The following is a 19,683-nucleotide window of genomic DNA, read 5'->3' as shown; positions in this document are numbered from 1 at the left end:
ACCAACTGATGCCTGTGGTCTATCCATGCGAAGTGTAGCCACATCATCCTCACTTTCACTGTCTATTCCTGGTGTAGGGCCACAGGATGTAAACCATAACACGGGCGGGATTTGAACCTGCGGTCAGAGAGTCTCTGACCGCGGGTTCAAATCCCGCCCGTGGTATGGCTTGTTTGCAATCGTGTCATTATGATTTTGTGAGTCATGTTGACGGCAGTGAAGGGACTTGAGCTAGAGTTCGTCATGGCCACGCTAGCTGGAGATTCATCTGTAAAAACTTGCATTTGTGGTCACAGTGGTGCCTATGCTAACCTTCCTATGGTGTAGAAATATACCTAGTTGGACGAATCTTATTGTGGCTAGCTGGCCCAGTAGATAACACGATGGTCTGGAGTTTTGAGACTCTCTGACCGCGGGTTCAAATCCCGCCCGTGGTATGGTTTGTTTGCAATCGTGTCATTACGATTTCGTGAGTCACAGGAGGTACTCCGTCCCCTGGGCACTGCATAGGGAACACTACCCGAGCACATGCGGCGGCGTATATACCGACGCTTCACTGGTGAATATGTTTCCTCACTATCACTACTCGAATGATCGTCAAGAGCAATAAAATCACAATCCATGTCACTATCATCATCATTACTGGAGTCAGAGGCCTGGCCACGCGAAAATAATAGTTTTCTCTTGCGATGAGGTACAACTGATCGTGACTGAGGAGTGCCCACACCAGAGGTAGAAGGCTGAGGATCATCAGGGTTTTCTGCACTATTATTGATATCCTGGTCATTCCTTTCGGTCACTAACTGATCAAAGCCAAAGAATTCGTCTTCATTTCCATTTCCATCAGAGTCAGAACTATCAGATAGGAAGAGGAGAGTCCCACAATGCTATGCGGGTGCCTAGAATTTTTGTTTACGGCACACAAACACACCACGCAGACCTGTTCTCTCACATGTAGGCCTACCAGCCTTTTCGTGCTAAATTTCACGCCACTAGAATTTTGGCGTAGATCTACAGTTTGGACCCTGAACGTGAAGCCGTAGATCTACGGGACGGACCCTGAAAGGGTTAAAGTACATTTAAAGTACAGCATGCAACATTAAAGGTGTTATTGTATGGTAAAAGTAGATTAATTTAATAAATACATATATACTGTTTGATTTTTATATTTTGATATATATTCAGAAGCAGTGTCAAGAGATCTTAGTATTAGGAGGGTAGAAGTCAACTGTATTTTATATTCGTACTGTGTATATTTTTCTGGGGTAGGGGGGGTTGAGAACCCTTGATTCCAGTATGGGACTCTTTGATACTTGGAACTAAACTTATGTTCCCCCTTCTTGAAATGAACCTGAATGTCTCCCATTTCCCAAGCTCTATATGACCCCTCCTGGTTTAACACCTTTCTTCATCAGAGTACAAAACAAATTCTGGCCACAAAATAGAGCGTAACACCAACGTCAAAGACCTGGGAGTGATCATGTCGGAGGATCTCACTTCAAGGACCATAACATTGTATCAATCGCATCTGCTAGAAAAATGACAGGATGGATAATGAGAACCTTCAAAACTAGGGATGCCAAGCCCATGATGACACTCTTCAGGTCACTTGTTCTATCTAGGCTGGAATATTGCTGCACACTAACAGCACCTTTCAAGGCAGGTGAAATTGCTGACCTAGAAAATGCATAACGGAGATAAAACACCTCAATTACTGGGAGCGCTTGAGGTTCCTGAACCTGTATTCCCTGGAATGCAGGCGGGAGAGATACATGATTATATACACCTGGAAAATCCTAGAGGGACTAGTACAGAACTTGCACACGAAAATCACTCTCTACGAAAGCAAAAGACTTGGCAGACGATGCAGCATCCCCCCAATGAAAAGCAGGGGTGTCACTAGCACGTTAAGAGACCATACAATAAGTGTCAGGGGCCCGAGACTGTTCAACTGCCTCCCAGCATACATAAGGGGGATTACCAACAGACCCCTGGTAGTCTTCAAGCTGGCACTGGACAAGCACCTAAAGTCGGTTCCTGATCAGCCAGGCTGTGGCTCGTACGTTGGTTTGTGTGCAGCCAGCAGCAACAGCCTGGTTGATCAGGCTCTGATCCACCAGGAGGCCTGGTCACAGACCGGGCCGCGGGGGCGTTGAGCCCCGGAACTCTCTCCAGGTAAACTCCAGGTACTCCAGGTTAAAATAAAAAGGGGCAAAAGTACATGAAGGAAAATACTATATTTGACTGAAATCTTGAAATATATTTACTTATCCAGACAATATATGAAACTGCTAATATTTTATGACAAGGCAATTTATAAGCCCTTTGGGTTTAATGCTTCCCTATGAACATAATAACACTGTATTACAATGAAAGTCACTAAGAAATGCTGGCTACATAATTGTCCTGGACTTTTAAATATAGATTACAAAAAATAACTATTACCCCCCCTAAAAAAAAATCACTCCATTTGAACTATTTTTGATGCTCCATAAGAATATGCACTTAAAAACATAAGAAAGGCCATTTTACCTCTGGTCTGATTCTGCTCTGTCTGGGGCACCATTTACAGCACATTTATCTTATAAAAACTTGCATAACGTTCCATGAAAGCTGTATTTACTGGATATTTTCATGTTTGTGGGGAGCAATTCATCCAACAGTGTCATCATGACCATTTTCCATATTGAGAAAAAAGTTTTTTCAGCCAAAAATATCTGTGAACTATAGTTCAGCGTTTTTTGCCATTTTCAGCCAGATTTTCAAAATTCCTTAAAATCACATTAGGTACACTATTTTCTATGCTAATTCAAAATATACAGTTAAAAATGTAAAATCAGATCATTTTAGCATCATACGAGGCCCTCCTTTCCTGGTAATTCCTAATAGAGGAAGTGAATAATGAAAAATAACTAAAAATAATGAAAAGTAATTATAAATAAATGAAAAATAACTAAAAATTAAAAAAAAATAACTACAAATAATGCACAATAACTAAAAATAATAAAAAATAAATTAACAGCTAAAAATAGTGGAAAAGAATGAAAAATAACTAAAAATGAAAAAATAAAAATAATGAAAAATAACTAAAAATAAGTAAAAATAACAAAGCAATGAAAAATAACAAAACTGAAAAACAACTAATAATGATGCAAAATAACTAAAAGTAAAAAAACATAACTAAAAGTAATGAAAAATAACTAGAAAAGGAAAAATAATTAAAAATAATGAAAAATGAAAAATAATGAACAATAACTAAAAACATTGAAAAATAACTAAAGATAATGAAATTAACCTAAACTAACCTAACATTACATAACCAAAACAGATCTAACCTATTCTAACTTAATCTAACTAAACCTAAACTAATTTAACCTAACCTAAACTAAACTAACTTAACCTAAGCTAACCTAAAGTAACCTTATCAAACTAAGATAACTTAACCTAACCTTACCTACCCTAACAATGTTACCTAACCTAACCTATAACGTAACCTAATCTTGCATAAGTAACCTAACCTAACTGACTCAAGAAATCGTAATGACGCGATTGCAAACAAACCATACCCCCGGCCGGGATTGAACCCGCGGTCATAAGAGTCTCAAAACTCCAGCCCGTCGCGTTAGCCACTAGACCAGCTAGCCACAATTGTGGCTAGCTGGTCTAGTGGCTAACGCGACGGGCTGGAGTTTTGAGACTCTTATGACCGCGGGTTCAATCCCGGCCGGGGGTATGGTTAACCTAACCTAACCCAACCTAATATAACCTAATTGATCCTAACCTATTACCTAATGTAACCTATCTGATCCTAACCTATAACCTAACCTAACCAAACCTATAACCTAACCTAATGTAACTTAACCTAACCTATAACCTAACCTAACAAATAACCTAACCCAACAAATAACCTAACCCAACAAATAACCTAACCCAACAAATAACCTAACTTAACCTGATCTAACCTATAACCTATCCTAACCTAAAACCTAAGGTTAAAGCTAAACCTAAAACCTAACCTAATCTAAACTAGCCTAACCTAATCTAAACTACACTAAACTATCCTAAGCTAAACTAACCAATAACATAACTTAACCTAACATAACCTACCCTAACCTGACCTATCCTAAAACCTAACCTAAATTAACCTAATGTAAACTAAACCTAACGTAACTAACCTAACCCATAATGCTCTGCATACAAGGGGCTTTTGGTATGTACACGCAATCACTATATTTCTTTGTACAACTATGTATCATGTCCAAATAAAAATAAATAAATAAATAAGGTAACTTAACCTAACCTAATGTAACCTATAACATAATCTAACCTAAATGAGCCTATAACCTAAGGTAACCTAACCTAATTTATATTCTATTCCAACTTAATCTAACCATAACCTAACCTAACGTAACCAATAACGTAATGTAACTTAACATATAACCTAACCTATCCTAATTATAACCTAAGTTAACCTAACATATAACCCTACATAAGCTAACCTAACCAAACGTAACCTATAACGTAATGTAACCTAACATATAACCTAACAGAGTTTACTGCCAGAGGGGAATCATAGGCCTGTGTCCCGTGTGGAAAAAAATAATAATAATTGAACTTTTCGTGTCAGAGGAAAGAAAGTCTCCCTGATAACATTGAGTATACATAGTGTATAGTGTATACTACAGTGGCTCCCTAGTATATTGATGATAAAGGCTAAAGTGTCATTTGAAAACAGGTGAATTTGTAAATGAAGTGATAAGCCTATAGAGGCAGGTGCCAAAAGTCGCCAGAAACTTACTACAGGTCAGCTGTTTTTAATAATCTTCCTGGCTTGCTAGTGTACTCGCATATAATCTAGTGATACCAGTGAATAGCAGAATACAGTGTTGTAGTAGCAACTAACCAGTATTATAATGGTACTTAGTGGAGTGGAGTGACTTTCATTAGTCTCTTTTTCTTGAATTACCAGACGTTACTGTGAATTTCATATAACCTGTAGTTACCAGCGGTCGCAATATACACAACGAGAAGCAATTATTACTACAGAAAAAGCGTCCTTCCTCCAAAATTTGCACCAGTCAACTATAGTGATAATATAGCATTTATTGTGGTGGAGACGGAAAAAAAAATAGAAAAGCCAGATACAGCGATTGATAAACAAGGGTGGAGCTCGACCGTTCGTCATTGTAGGAGCTGCCAGATATCACCGGCTCTTCAACACGCAAGGTTAGGTAAGGTTCGTCAGGAAACAGGACAAATGTTTCCTGACGCGGGTCTTAGTCAGATGATGACCCGCCTTTGGAGCTTTTGGTCATCTGACCGAGGCCTTCCGCTGGCTTACCGGTCCACCCCTTTATTTATTTATTTATTTATTTATTTAAAAATTTGTGCACACATACAGAGGTACAAAAAATACAGAAAAGAGCAGTATGCCAAAGCCACTTATACTATGCATAGCATTACGGGCTGGCTTAAAATTAACTTAAGATGAACTAAGCAATGATGACATCGGTGATAAAACTTTAATGTAAACAGATTACTATAAAGCACAAGTGAGTATTACAAAGACAGGTCATATGGTTGTATGCATTGTTGTACATTCAGTAGAATGGAGTATTCTGTTAGGTAGTGTATTTAAAAAATAATAAAGTTAGATTGGGTTTTAGGTTTAACATTTATGTGATATAATTGTGAGAAACATTTAAGATATACAATTTATAAGGTTCAGTTATTCAGTATTTATTTGGTTTTGGGTGAGTAAGTGATCTTTGAGAAGAGACTTGAATTTATAAACAGGTAGTGTTTCTTTTATATTTACAGGTAATGAGTTCCAGATTTTAGGGCCTTTTATGTGCATTGAGTTTTTGCATAGTGTGAGATGGACACGAGGAACATCAAAGAGTGATCTGTGCCTTGTGTTATGGTCATGTGTTCTGTTGAGGTTGGCAAGGAGATGTTTGAGGGGAGGGTTAATATCAGAGTTAAGTGTTCTATGTATGTAATAGGTGCAGTAATAAGTATGAATGTTTTGTATGGTGAATAGGTTTAGTGTATTGAATATTGGTGGAGTGTGCTGCCTATAGTGAGAATTTGTTATCATTCTAACTGCAGCCTTTTGTTGGGTAATTAGTGGTCTGAGATGGTTACTTGTTGTTGAGCCCCATGCACAAATTCCATAGGTGAGATAGGGGTAAATAAGAGAGTGATATAGGGCCAGGAGGGCTGACTGTGGAACATAGTACCGTATCTTCGATAGTATGCCTACAGTCTTGGAAATTTTCTTAGAAATTTGTTGTATATGTGTATGAAATTTGAGTCTATTATCAAGGTGGATTCCTAAGAATTTTCCCTCTGTTAGCTTTGTGATAGGTGATCCGTTTATCATTATGTTAAGAGGGACATCTGTAGCTCTGTTACCAAACTGAATGAAGTAGGTTTTGTCAATGTTTAGTGTAAGTTTGTTAGTCCTCATCCAGGTAGATATTTTCTGTAATTCTGTATTTACAGTATTGGCTAGCGTGACTGGGCTTGGGTGGGAGAAGACGTATGTAGTGTCATCTGCAAATAGTGTGGGTTTGAGTAATTGCGAAGCATTTGGTAGGTCATTTATGTATAGGAGAAAGAGAAGAGGGCCAAGGACACTTCCCTGTGGGACACCAACTGTAATTGGTTGTGCAGAAGAGTTTGCCCCATTTGCATACACATATTGGCTTCTGTTGCTGAGGTATGACTTGAGGTAGTTGAGGGAGTGCCCTCTTATACCATAGTGTGACAATTTTACGTGGAGCAAGTCATGGTTAACTGTATCAAAAGCTTTACGTAAGTCAATGAAGATCCCCAGTGGGACTTCTTTTTTCTCTATTGCAGTGTATATATGTTCTAGCATGTGTATAATAGCATCATTAGTATTTTTATTTGGCCTGAATCCAAATTGGCAGGGGTTGAGTATGTTTTGGGAGATAAGGTAGGAGTAGATTCGTTTATGAATTAATTTTTCGAAGATTTTTGAGAGAGGGTGTAAGTTGGATATTGGCCTATAGTTATTCAACTCTGTTTGGTCTCCTCCTTTGTGGATCGGGGTGACCCTTGCTATTTTGAGTACTGTGGGGAAGGTGGAGGATTCAATGGATTTGTTAAAGAGTGTTGCAATGATTGGTGATAGCACTTGTGACACTTTTTTGTATATAAAGGGTGGTAAGGTATTTAAATGTCCTGCCTTGTTTTTTAGCGTGTTTTTTAGTGTGTTATGGTCATTTATAACCAGTCTTATAGATCAACACGCAAGTTATACTTTTGTATCAGTCAAATCACATATTACTCGGGTAGATAATTTCCAGTAGATCCTTCATGTGTTAGCTCAAATCACCGACCAGTATGTTTTAAATAAGCGACCCACTGATCAGAGCAGATCGACTGGTCCGAACCCTCGACTGGTCCGAACCCTTGACTGGTCCGAACCCTTGACTGGTCCGAACCCTCGACCGGTCCGAACCCTTGACTGGTCCGAACCCTTGACTGGTCCGAACCCTTGACTGGTCCGAACCCTCGACTGGTCCGAACCCTCGACTGGTCCGAACCCTTGACTGGTCCGAACCCGGGACTGGTTTCAAACAGTTTCGTTGGACAATAAAGCAGACTGTAAACGGATGGGGTTGTAGGCGCCCTTATAAACACAAACATTAAAAATCAGGAACGTGACGGTAAGCTGTCCAATATAAAAAAGAGTTAGAAACAGAAATACAAATAGCTAGAGCTTCATTTAAGGTTATTAATATAATATTCAAGAGGTTGCTAGTAGAATTGCAGTAAATCAACCATTCAAATCATTATGAAGCTGTGTGTAGTCTGTGGTCAGTCAAACAAACGGGCTTCCACATGGATAAATTGTCATTTTTGTGGAAATTGGTGTCACGCCCCTTGTGCAGATATCCAAGAACTAGCTACAAGCAGTATTAAAACAGAGAAGTGTTTTTGGGTATGCCCAAATGAGGAAAATCTGTGGACTAAAATCACAAGGGTATTAAAAGAGGACAACATCAAAGCTGCTTTCATAGAAAACCTGGAAGCTTTCTACAACAGATGGGAACATAAAAAGTCTGGGCTGAATGGTACTGCCCTTGATACTGGCCATGTAGTCACAAACTGTAAGGCTGGAGGTGATGTCCTGGTAGTCAGTAAATGTGGGGCTGATAGTGCTGTCCTGGGAGACAGTAATGGTGAAGCTGGAGGTGCTGTCCTGGGAGACAGAAATGGTGAAGCTGGAGATACTGTCCTGGGAGACAGTAATGGTGAAGCTGGAGATTTTGTCCAGGTAGTCGGGAATTATACGCAGGAAGGAATACATATAAATGACCTCATAGGGGACAGGAGCCATAGTAGGGAAACAAGTGTAGTCAAAGATAAGATAAAACCAATATTGCAAACTAGAAATACCGCAGGAAATAGCAAACAAGAGGACTCCAATAGCAATAGTGAGGATAAATTACCAAAAACAACTGGTGGGAGCTCCATTGTTGGTGCTAGGGAGGATAGAAGTAAGACAGGGAAACATGCACCAACAGGGAATACAGTCACAGAAACCCAAGGCAAGCGGAAACCAAGCCTGTGCACATACTATGCACTTGGTATCTGCTGGCATGGGAAATCTGGAAAAACAGATGGGACATGCAACTATGACCACCCTAGAAAATGCCATGCCCATATGACAACAGGAAAATGCAAACTCCCTTCCTGTAAGCTTTTTCACCCTGAAATGTGTACCTCTTCAGTACAGGAAAGACTGTGCTATAACTTAAATTGCCAGGCATACCATCTAAAGGGGACAAAAAGATACAAAACATCCAGGCCATGGGAAAACCTGGGTAGCCACAGCCACTCAAGAGGGAGAGGTTTTTTAGTGCCAGGAAGGAAAAAAAAATGGCAGGAAATGGCAGAAATCGTACACCAAATCCAGTCATTCCTGGAGTGGAACCACAGTCGATGGCCTCCACTCCAAACCAACAGATACAGATACTAATGCCGGAAAAAAAATCCCCCCCCAGTACCAACAATACCACCAGTCTGATAACATTCTTCTTTGCAAATATACAGGGTCTAAAGCCAGCAACAAACAACAAAATACCTTTCATCCGTGGACTGCTTGCAGAGGCAAAGGCAATGTTCGCGGCTTTCACTGAGACCCACATAAAGGATCACTTGGACAAGGAAATATGGATCCCAGGTTACAACCTATACAGATGTGACAGAGTGAACAGGCAAAAGGGGGGGGTTGGCCTGTACATTGCAGAGTCACTTGTTTGCACAGAACTGCTTAATGCCTCAAATGATGTAGTGGAAGGTTTAGCAGTAAAGGTCGAGAACCAAAACCTAGTCATTGTGGTAGTCTACAAGCCTCCGGATGCAACATCCCAGCAATTCCAGGAACAGCTGTTAAAAATTGACCACTGTCTGGAAAATCTTCCAGCTCCTGCACCCAACATCTTGCTCCTGGGGGACTTCAACTTAAGGCACCTAAAATGGAGGAATATAGCAAATAATATTGTTGCAGTAATAACACCAGGAGGCAGCTCTGATGAAAACTCACACTCACACGAGCTTTTAAATCTCTGCACAAAATTCAATTTAAACCAGCAAATAATAGAGCCTACTAGACTGGAGAATACACTAGACCTCATCTTCACTAACAATGATGATCTGATAAGAAATGTCACCATATCAAAAACAATATACTCAGATCACAACATAATTGAGGTTCAGACATGTATGCGTGGAGCCCCAGACCGACAAAATGAGACTAGTCACGAGGGAGCATTCACCAAATTCAACTTCAATAACAAAAACATAAAGTGGGACCAAGTAAACCAAGTCCTAACCGATATAAGCTGGGAAGATATACTAAGCAACACAGACCCAAACTTATGCCTAGAACAGATTAACTCGGTGGCACTCGATGTATGCACAAGGCTTATTCCTCTAAGAAAAAGGAGGAGTAGATGTAAAATAGAAAGAGACAGGCGCTCCCTTTACAGGCGACGGAAAAGAATAACAGAGCGGCTAAAAGAGGTCAATATATCTGAAATGCGCAGGGAGACACTGGTCAGAGAAATAGCAAGCATCGAACTTAAGCTAAAAGAATCCTTTAGGAGTCAGGAATCGCGGGAAGAACTAAAAGCCATAAATGAAATCGAAAGAAACCCAAAGTATTTCTTCTCCTATGCCAAATCAAAATCGAGAACAACGTCCAGTATTGGGCCCCTACTTAAACAAGATGGGTCATACACAGATGACAGCAAGGAAATGAGTGAGCTACTCAAGTCCCAATATGACTCAGTTTTTAGCAAGCCGCTAACCAGACTGAGAGTCGAAGATCAAAATGAATTTTTTATGAGAGAGCCACAAAATTTGATTAACACAAGCCTATCCGATGTTATCCTGACGCCAAATGACTTCGAACAGGCGATAAATGACATGCCCATGCACTCTGCCCCAGGGCCAGACTCATGGAACTCTGTGTTCATCAAGAACTGCAAGAAGCCCCTATCACGAGCCTTTTCCATCCTATGGAGAGGGAGCATGGACACGGGGGTCGTCCCTCAGTTACTAAAAACAACAGACATAGCCCCACTCCACAAAGGGGGCAGTAAAGCAACAGCAAAGAACTACAGACCAATAGCACTAACATCCCATATCATAAAAATCTTTGAAAGGGTCCTAAGAAGCAAGATCACCACCCATCTAGAAACCCATCAGTTACACAACCCAGGGCAACATGGGTTTAGAACAGGTCGCTCCTGTCTGTCTCAACTACTGGATCACTACGACAAGGTCCTAAATGCACTAGAAAACAAAAAGAATGCAGATGTAATATATACAGACTTTGCAAAAGCCTTCGACAAGTGTGACCATGGCGTAATAGCGCACAAAATGCGCGCTAAAGGAATAACAGGAAAAGTCGGTCGATGGATTTATAATTTCCTCACTAACAGAACACAGAGAGTAGTCGTCAACAGAGTAAAGTCCGAGGCAGCTACGGTGAAAAGCTCTGTTCCACAAGGCACAGTACTAGCTCCCATCTTGTTCCTCATCCTCATATCCGACATAGACAAGGATGTCAGCCACAGCACCGTGTCTTCCTTTGCAGATGACACCCGAATCTGCATGACAGTGTCTTCCATTGCAGACACTGCAAGGCTCCAGGCGGACATCAACCAAATCTTTCAGTGGGCTGCAGAAAACAATATGAAGTTCAATGATGAGAAATTTCAATTACTCAGATATGGTAAACATGAGGAAATTAAATCTTCATCAGAGTACAAAACAAATTCTGGCCACAAAATAGAGCGAAACACCAACGTCAAAGACCTGGGAGTGATTATGTCGGAGGATCTCACCTTCAAGGACCATAACATTGTATCAATCGCATCTGCTAGAAAAATGACAGGATGGATAATGAGAACCTTCAAAACTAGGGAGGCCAAGCCCATGATGACACTCTTCAGGTCACTTGTTCTATCTAGGCTGGAATATTGCTGCACTCTAACAGCACCTTTCAAGGCAGGTGAAATTGCCGACCTAGAAAATGTACAGAGAACTTTCACGGCGCGCATAACGGAGATAAAACACCTCAATTACTGGGAGCGCTTGAGGTTTCTAAACCTGTATTCCCTGGAACGCAGGAGGGAGAGATACATGATTATATACACCTGGAAAATCCTAGAGGGACTAGTACCGAACTTGCACACGAAAATCACTCACTACGAAAGCAAAAGACTTGGCAGACGATGCACCATCCCCCCAATGAAAAGCAGGGGTGTCACTAGCACGTTAAGAGACCATACAATAAGTGTCAGGGGCCCGAGACTGTTCAACTGCCTCCCAGCACACATAAGGGGGATTACCAACAGACCCCTGGCAGTCTTCAAGCTGGCACTGGACAAGCACCTAAAGTCAGTTCCTGATCAGCCGGGCTGTGGCTCGTATGTTGGTTTGCGTGCAGCCAGCAGCAACAGCCTGGTTGATCAGGCGCTGATCCACCAGGAGGCCTGGTCACAGACCGGGCCGCGGGGGCGTTGACCCCCGAAACTCTCTCCAGGTAAACTCCAGGTAACCTATCCTATTCTATAACCTAAGTTAACCTAACCTAACATAGCTTATAACCTAACCTATAATATAACATAACATATAGCCCTACATAAGCTAACCTAACCTGTAACATAACCAAACCTAAACTAAACTAACCTAAAACCTAAACCTAAACCAAAGCTAAACCTAAACCTAAGGTAACTTAACCTAACCTAAACTGACCTAACCTATCCTAACCTAAACTGACCTAACCTATCCTAACCTAAACTGACCTAACCTATCCTAACCTAAACTGACCTTACCTATCCTAACCTAAACTGACCTAACCTATCCTAACCTAAACTGACCTAACCTATCCTAACCTAAACTGACCTAACCTAACCTAAACTAACCTTGGATCACACTTGATTAAAAGTCATTCCCTAAAGAGTCTATGGCACTTTCTTGATTTATGACCCTTGTGGGTTTAGGGCTTAGGTTTGATTATAATAAAAATCTGATAATTACCTTCCTTCCTCAAGGGAGGTTCCTTGATGTTGGTGAGGGGCTCTTGATATAAGGAATTTGACCTATGCTTCAATTCCTTGAATCGATCCTCAAAGAAAGCCATTCTATGAGGTTATAACCCAGTTAGTTTAATGTTTTTTATGCACCCCATACCTGTGGCTCGTACGTTGGATTGCATGCAGCCAGCAGTAATAGCCTGGTGGATCAGGCTCTGATCCACCAGGAGGCCTGATCACAGACTGGGCCGCAGGGGCGTTTACCCCCGGAACTCTCGCCATGTAAACTCCAGGTATCCTATGGGCGGTAGTCAAAAGATTACAGAGGTACATAATGGGTCCAGGGACTGGACTCCAAAGTTTTGATAGCTGAGCAAGTTACAGAGGTAATGAACTCACAATTACAAAGGTAATGAACTCACAATTTACAAAGGTAATGAACTCACAATTACAAAGGTAATGAACTCACAATTTACAAAGGTAATGAACTCACAATTTACAAAGGTAATGAACTCCAGGTAGGTCTGGTCACAATCATGACAAGTTACAAAGGTATTTACAGATTACAGAGGTGCGTAATGGGTCCAGGGACTGGGCCCCCAAAGTTTTGATAGCTGAACTAAGTACAAAGGTAATGAACTCACAAGTTACAAAGGTAATGAATCCTGTAAAAACGGTTACTTACGTTTATACATGGCTACAATCATGAACAAATTATTCCTGATAGGGGGGATTCACAGGGGTGTATGACCCCTACCAGATGTATAGCTGGGATCCTGGTAGGATAGAGGGCTGTACTAAGGGTGTACACACGTTCCTGAGATAAAGGTTTCACATACTATGAACCTCCACAGGTTAACGCGAACTGATCCATGTCATGGGTTTTCTTTGGAGGCTGGTAGGAATTACGAAGCTCTATTATTATTATTATTAAAGATTCACCGGTATTCTCCCGGCCCGGGCCTTTTCCAAGTGGTTGCCCAGCCTTGGCTCCCTCTTTAGGGAGTGTCTGAGACCTAAGTCTCCCATGGGAGGAGGCACAAATACCTCCTCATCTTTGGGACCAACTGTCCCCAGGCCTAGCCACAAGCTAGGCCTCTCTGGTCTGCCATCCCCGCCCCAAGGGGCCTAATGGGAATGACGGCTTGTGAGCTGCAAGCTTTGGCTCAGGCACCTTCACTACCCTAGAAGGGCTGGGCATGGTGTCGATGATGCAGCTCTGTATGACCCTAGTAGGTTTAGCGCTTGGTTTTGATTATAATAACAATGGCAAGAATTACATATGCAAGCATTATTATGAAACTACTTGTGATTGACCTTAATACTAGCAGGGACAGGTTTAGTTAGGCCTGTTTCTGCTGGCTCAACACTTTCCATGGTAACCCATTTATTGTTATTACAATAAAAAGTCAGTGGTAAACTCACAATGGTCTTACTGCCCTGTCTGGAAACCCAGGCTGTTTCTCTAATTTTTTTTTATCTGCACCTATCTTATTACTTAAGTCTCCCCCATGAATGTAATACTAACCCACAGACTAGCAGGAACACCCTTAAATAGACCTATCCTTACTGGCTTAACTCTCCCCATAATACAATATTGACCCATAGGCTAGCAGGTACACCCCCTAAATAGGCCTATCCCTACTGGATTAAATATCCCACATGAATTTAACACTAACCCATAGGCCAGCAGAAACAGCCCTAGATAGGCCTATTCCTACTGGATTAACTCCACACATTTATTTATTTATTTTATTTATTATTATTTGGACATGATATTTGGACATGATATTTGGTTGTTGAGGTGGTTCGGACATGTAGAGAGAATGGAGCGAAACAGAATAACTTCAAGAGTGTATCAGTCTGTAGTGGAAGGAAGGCGGGGTAGGGGTCGGCCTAGGAAGGGTTGGAGGGAGGGGGTAAAGGAGGTTTTGTGTGCGAGGGGCTTGGACTTCCAGCAGGCATGCGTGAGCGTGTTTGATAGGAGTGAATGGAGACAAATGGTTTTTAATACTTGACGTGCTGTTGGAGTGTGAGCAAAGTAACATTTATGAAGGGATTCAGGGAAACCGGCAGGCCGGACTTGAGTCCTGGAGATGGGAAGTACAGTGCCTGCACTCTGAAGGAGGGGTGTTAATGTTGCAGTTTAAAAACTGTAGTGTAAAGCACCCTTCTGGCAAGACAGTGATGGAGTGAATGATGGTGAAAGTTTTTCTTTTTCGGGCCACCCTGCCTTGGTGGGAATCGGCCAGTGTGATAATAAAAAAAATAAAACATAGATACATAGTTGTACAAAAGAAATACAGTGGTTGAGTGTACATGCCAAAAGCCCCTTATATGCAGTACATTGTGGGCAGGCTTAAAATTAACTTAAGATTAACTAAGCAATGATATATTCAGTGGTAAAAATACAGTAAACAAATTACATGAAGTACAAATGAGTATTTGAAATAAGAGGCTTTATAGTTGTACAAATGTGTAACACCTTTGATGAGTTACTGAGTATTCAAGAAAATGGAGTATTCTATTAGGTAATGCAATTACAAAAAAAAAAAAAAATAGTTTGATAGGGTCACAGGTTATACATTTATGAGATACAGTTAATCAGTATTTAGTTGTGGGTGAGTAAGTGGTTTTTAAGAAGAGTCTTGAATTAATAAGCAGTGTTTCTTTTATATTCACAGGTAATGAATTCCAGATTTTTGGGCCTTTTACTTGAATTGCGTTTTTGCATAGGCACTGCCATAGTGTGAGATGGACACGAGGAACATCAAAGAGTGATCTGTTTACCTGGAGTTTACCTGGAGAGAGTTCCGGGGGTCAACGCCCCCGCGGCCCGGTCTGTGACCAGGCCTCCTGGTGGATCAGAGCCTGATCAACCAGGCTGTTGCTGCTGGCTGCACGCAAACCAACGTACGAGCCACAGCCCGGCTGATCCGGAACTGACTTTAGGTGCTTGTCCAGTGCCAGCTTGAAGACTGCCAGGGGTCTGTTGGTAATCCCCCTTATGTGTGCTGGGAGGCAGTTGAACAGTCTCGGGCCCCTGACACTTATTGTATGGTCTCTTAACGTGCTAGTGACACCCCTGCTTTTCATTGGGGGGATGGTGCATCGTCTGCCAAGTCTTTTGCTTTCGTAGTGAGTGATTTTCGTGTGCAAGTTCGGTACTAGTTCCTCTAGGATTTTCCAGGTGTATATAATCATGTATCTCTCCCTCCTGCGTTCCAGGGAATACAGGTTTAGGAACCTCAAGCGCTCCCAATAATTGAGGTGTTTTATCTCCGTTATGCGCGCCGTGAAAGTTCTCTGTACATTTTCTAGGTCGGCAATTTCACCTGCCTTGAAAGGTGCTGTTAGTGTGCAGCAATATTCCAGCCTAGATAGAACAAGTGACCTGAAGAGTGTCATCATGGGCTTGGCCTCCCTAGTTTTGAAGGTTCTCATTATCCATCCTGTCATTTTTCTAGCAGATGCGATTGATACAATGTTATGGTCCTTGAAGGTGAGATCCTCCTTGTGCTGTGGTCATGTATTCTTATTTATTTATTTATTTTATGTCTTTGCAAACAGTACATTGAGATTTTATTTTTACAATAGTGGGTTGCAATGCAAAGATAACCTCTATTATGCCTAGGCATTATGGGCCAACTTAACATTATTGGCTTACAAACTACTTAACACTAAGGATTTTATCATAGTTGTACAGTAGGACAGTAATTATTTCATTGTTGAACAGTAGATTATTAATTATAAGTGAATTAAATTTGTATAAGACAGAGGATATATTCATATAGTCTAAAATGTTTTTTGTGGAAAACAATGGTTCAATTATATTCCTGTCAACAAAGGATGAAAGTTGTGTGTGGAAAAAGACACTTATGTACAGTTTAGGACATTTATTAGAGGAAACGTTTCGCCACGAGTGGCTTCTTCAGTCCTAATACAGAGAAAACTGAGGAAACGCATATATATAGCGGCAGGGAGTCTCGGCTGAGTGGTTGAGGGGAGTAGACGTGTGCTGGGGATCTGGACCTACTAATTAGCAGGCCTACCCATTTCTCCTGACTGATAAGTCATCATTAAAACTCCTACTGTTGGAAGACAGCTTCAGTGTTGTGAGAACTCTTATGTGCGAGCTGTGACTAAGGATATACCTAGTGAAACACTGGAAATAGTTTTCCTTTTTGCAAAGGCCCTCACAGGCCTCTGCTTCCCCCCTGCCTTTCATTTGACCTCAGCCTTTCGCCTCTATCAACATACAGTGTAGAGGCGAATTTTGCTAGTCCACTGCTACTCGTGCCTCTCAAAATGCTCACAACTCATCGCTTTACCAACCTGAGGAATAACGACGAGTGTGCAGTCCTACGTGAGTTGGTAACCCAGGTGTCCACACACTGAAAATTCGTCTTTCACTCCAAGACACGTGTGCTAGAAGTTCTGCAAGTTTGGAGTGAATAACAATCTGTACGAGTATTGCAGTGTTTGGTAACTCTTGAGAAGTCTGCCTCAGCCTGTGACCTTGAGCGAGGCACTGCATCACCTGCCTGAGACTTTCGCCCATATTGACTATGTGAAGAAAGGCGAATGTGCGTGCTCAGTTACCCCTGCTGTTCTCCTGTATCCCCAACTCTCCGCCTTTAAACTCAGCTGTTCGCCTCTATCAACAACGTGCAGTGTAGAGGTGTATTTTGCTGCCCCGCTGGTACTCGAATATGTGAGTTCCGCAAGTGCTGCAGATTTGTTGTAACTATTTGCATGAGTGGATTACGCTGACTTAGGACATTGTGCTACCATCAGTACCTACGTAGGCTTAAAATGAGTGAGGAATGTCTGGCCTGCTGGGTGACCTTGAAAATGGCACTATAAGACCTGCATGCCACTTACACCCATACTGCGTGTGTCTAGTGAGGTGAATGTCCCTTCCTCGACTTTCCTATTCACCGGTATCCCTTAACTTGTCGCCATTATCTACATATGGGATAAGGGCGAGTTTAGCTGATCCAGGCCAAACAGCGCTCCAAGCCAGCCAGTGAAGGCCAACACCTTCAGTGTTGTGAGAACTAGTTCTTATGTAGTGAAAATTTGTCTGTCATTCCAAGACACGTGTGCTAGATGTGTTAAGTGCTGCGGGTTTGGAGTAATTAACAAGTAGTACAGGGTTGGTAACTCTCGAGACGACTGTGGGCCCAGTGAATGACCTTGAAAATTGCACTGCGACCTGCAGGCCACTACACCCACATTGCCTGTGTCTAGCGAGGTGAATATCCCTTCCTTGTCCCTTCTCCTTCCTCGATTTGGATCTCAGCCGTTCGCCTCTATTTGCTTGTGGTCTAGAGGCGGTTTTTTTGCCAGACCACATGGGTGCTTGAGTGCCCATATCCTCTGTGCCGCACTCCGCTCATCTTGCGAGTGTCTCCTGTGTGCCTGCCTGCCTGCTGCAAGCAGGTGTCCGGGTGGTTGGCGCGGGCTTGGCGAGCACAGTCAAGCAAGCTTGAGGGCAGCACTAAAAGCTAGCCAGAACAAGCTAAGGCAGCCTGCAGTTATAGCTGTCCTAGGGCCCAGCATGTCTGTGTATACGTTCTGCAGTGTTGCTGGCATACCAGTGTTTCCTGTAGTGCCTTGAGAACAATTTGACGAGCATTGCAGTGCTGACATTTTGAGTGGGACATGCCAGAGGTTCACTTATAAACATAGTAAGCTTGTGGTGATTGGCTTGTACACAGTGAACATTCATCTGTCATACGTGTGCTAGAAGTGTTAAGTGCTGCTTTCCCCAACAGTTAATTGTCATTTGTAAGCCTGTATTAAGACTTTAAAAGGCTCAGAGTGTACTTCAGTGTAAACCATACCCCCGGCCGGGATTGAACCCGCGGTCATAGAGTCACAAAACTCCAGCCCGTCGCGTCACTGAGTCATACTTCAGTGTAGTGACTCCTTACATTTGATAAATCAGTGTAATACATGCTCTCCTCAGTGTAACTGAACTATTAAATACGGTTACATAATTAAGTTGCTTGTCCTAGTGTCATTGTTGTGTTTTCTAATACATTTTCTCGTTCAGACTGAAACTTTACTGCTAAATTCCCAGTAATATTTCAAATTGCAGTGTTCATCTGTGATGTGAGTGTGTAACTTATGCTTTGTATTTTTACTGTGAACAAGCTTACTCCTGCATAATGTTCAGTTTCATGAATACTTTCTTACTTGAGTAATTCGGTTACCTTTCAACTGTGTTAAGCAAGAGTCAGCCTGTTAACATCTATGTTCCTTGCCATCGCATCTAGTGGGTCTAGCGCCTAGTTAAAATTGTAATAGTAACAATTTGCAATCATTATACTTCTAGTTATACATTGTGTAAATTGTTTTAGACTATTTGATCAACTGGATTGTAGTGTTTAACTTCTGATACACCAATTTAATGACTGCAGACACGCACTGACACATAATAAACACATTAAAACGCTAGTAACTCCAGAAGCTGGGCCTAGTGTGTGACCTTGAGAAGTTCAGTGTGTTTATTACGACCAGTGGTGTACCACTCTCACCTATATTTACATCAACAAAAGTGTATTCTAAGTGATAAAGTGTACACTTGGTGTACTTGGTAACACTTGTCATACATAGTAACGCGTGTGTAAGTGAGATTGTTTAGGTACTGGTTCATCTGCTCTTCCTCATATACATCAATGACCTTCCAAACGTATCCCAACACCTGAAACCCATTCTCTTTGCTGATGACACGACTTATGTCATCTCTCACCCTAATCTTGCCACCCTCAACACCATTGTGAACGAGGAGCTGATTAAAATATCGACTTGGATGACAGCCAATAAACTTATGCTTAACACTGACAAAACTTACTATATTATGTTTGGTAGCAGAGCAGGAGATGCACAAATTAACATTAAGATTGACAACACTCTAATTACCAGAAATAATGGCAACAGAAATAATTGACAACAACCTGAATTTCAGCACCCATATCCAGCATATAGCCAAAAAAGTATCCAAAACGGTTGGGATCCTCTCCAAGATACGATACTACGTGCCGCAAAATGCCCTTCTCACACTATACCACTCACTTATTTATCCATACCT

The 19,683-nt window shown here is 41.6% G+C and overlaps 1 long non-coding RNA gene across 1 annotated transcript in view; it reads right to left on the bottom strand.

Moving 5' to 3' along the window:
• The window catches only part of LOC128685028 (uncharacterized), a 45,127-nt gene extending 39,920 nt beyond the window's left edge, over positions 1 to 5,207 (bottom strand). The window contains exon 1 of the long non-coding RNA XR_011394241.1: positions 4,904 to 5,207. This is a non-coding gene — a long non-coding RNA (uncharacterized lncRNA). The remainder of the gene's footprint in view (positions 1 to 4,903) is intronic.
• Between the last annotated feature and the right edge of the window lie 14,476 nt (positions 5,208 to 19,683).

Source organism: Cherax quadricarinatus, chromosome 5 (assembly GCF_038502225.1).
Source record: "Cherax quadricarinatus isolate ZL_2023a chromosome 5, ASM3850222v1, whole genome shotgun sequence".
Taxonomy (NCBI): Eukaryota; Metazoa; Arthropoda; class Malacostraca; order Decapoda; family Parastacidae; genus Cherax; species Cherax quadricarinatus.
This window is presented reverse-complemented; position numbering and strand designations above follow the sequence as displayed.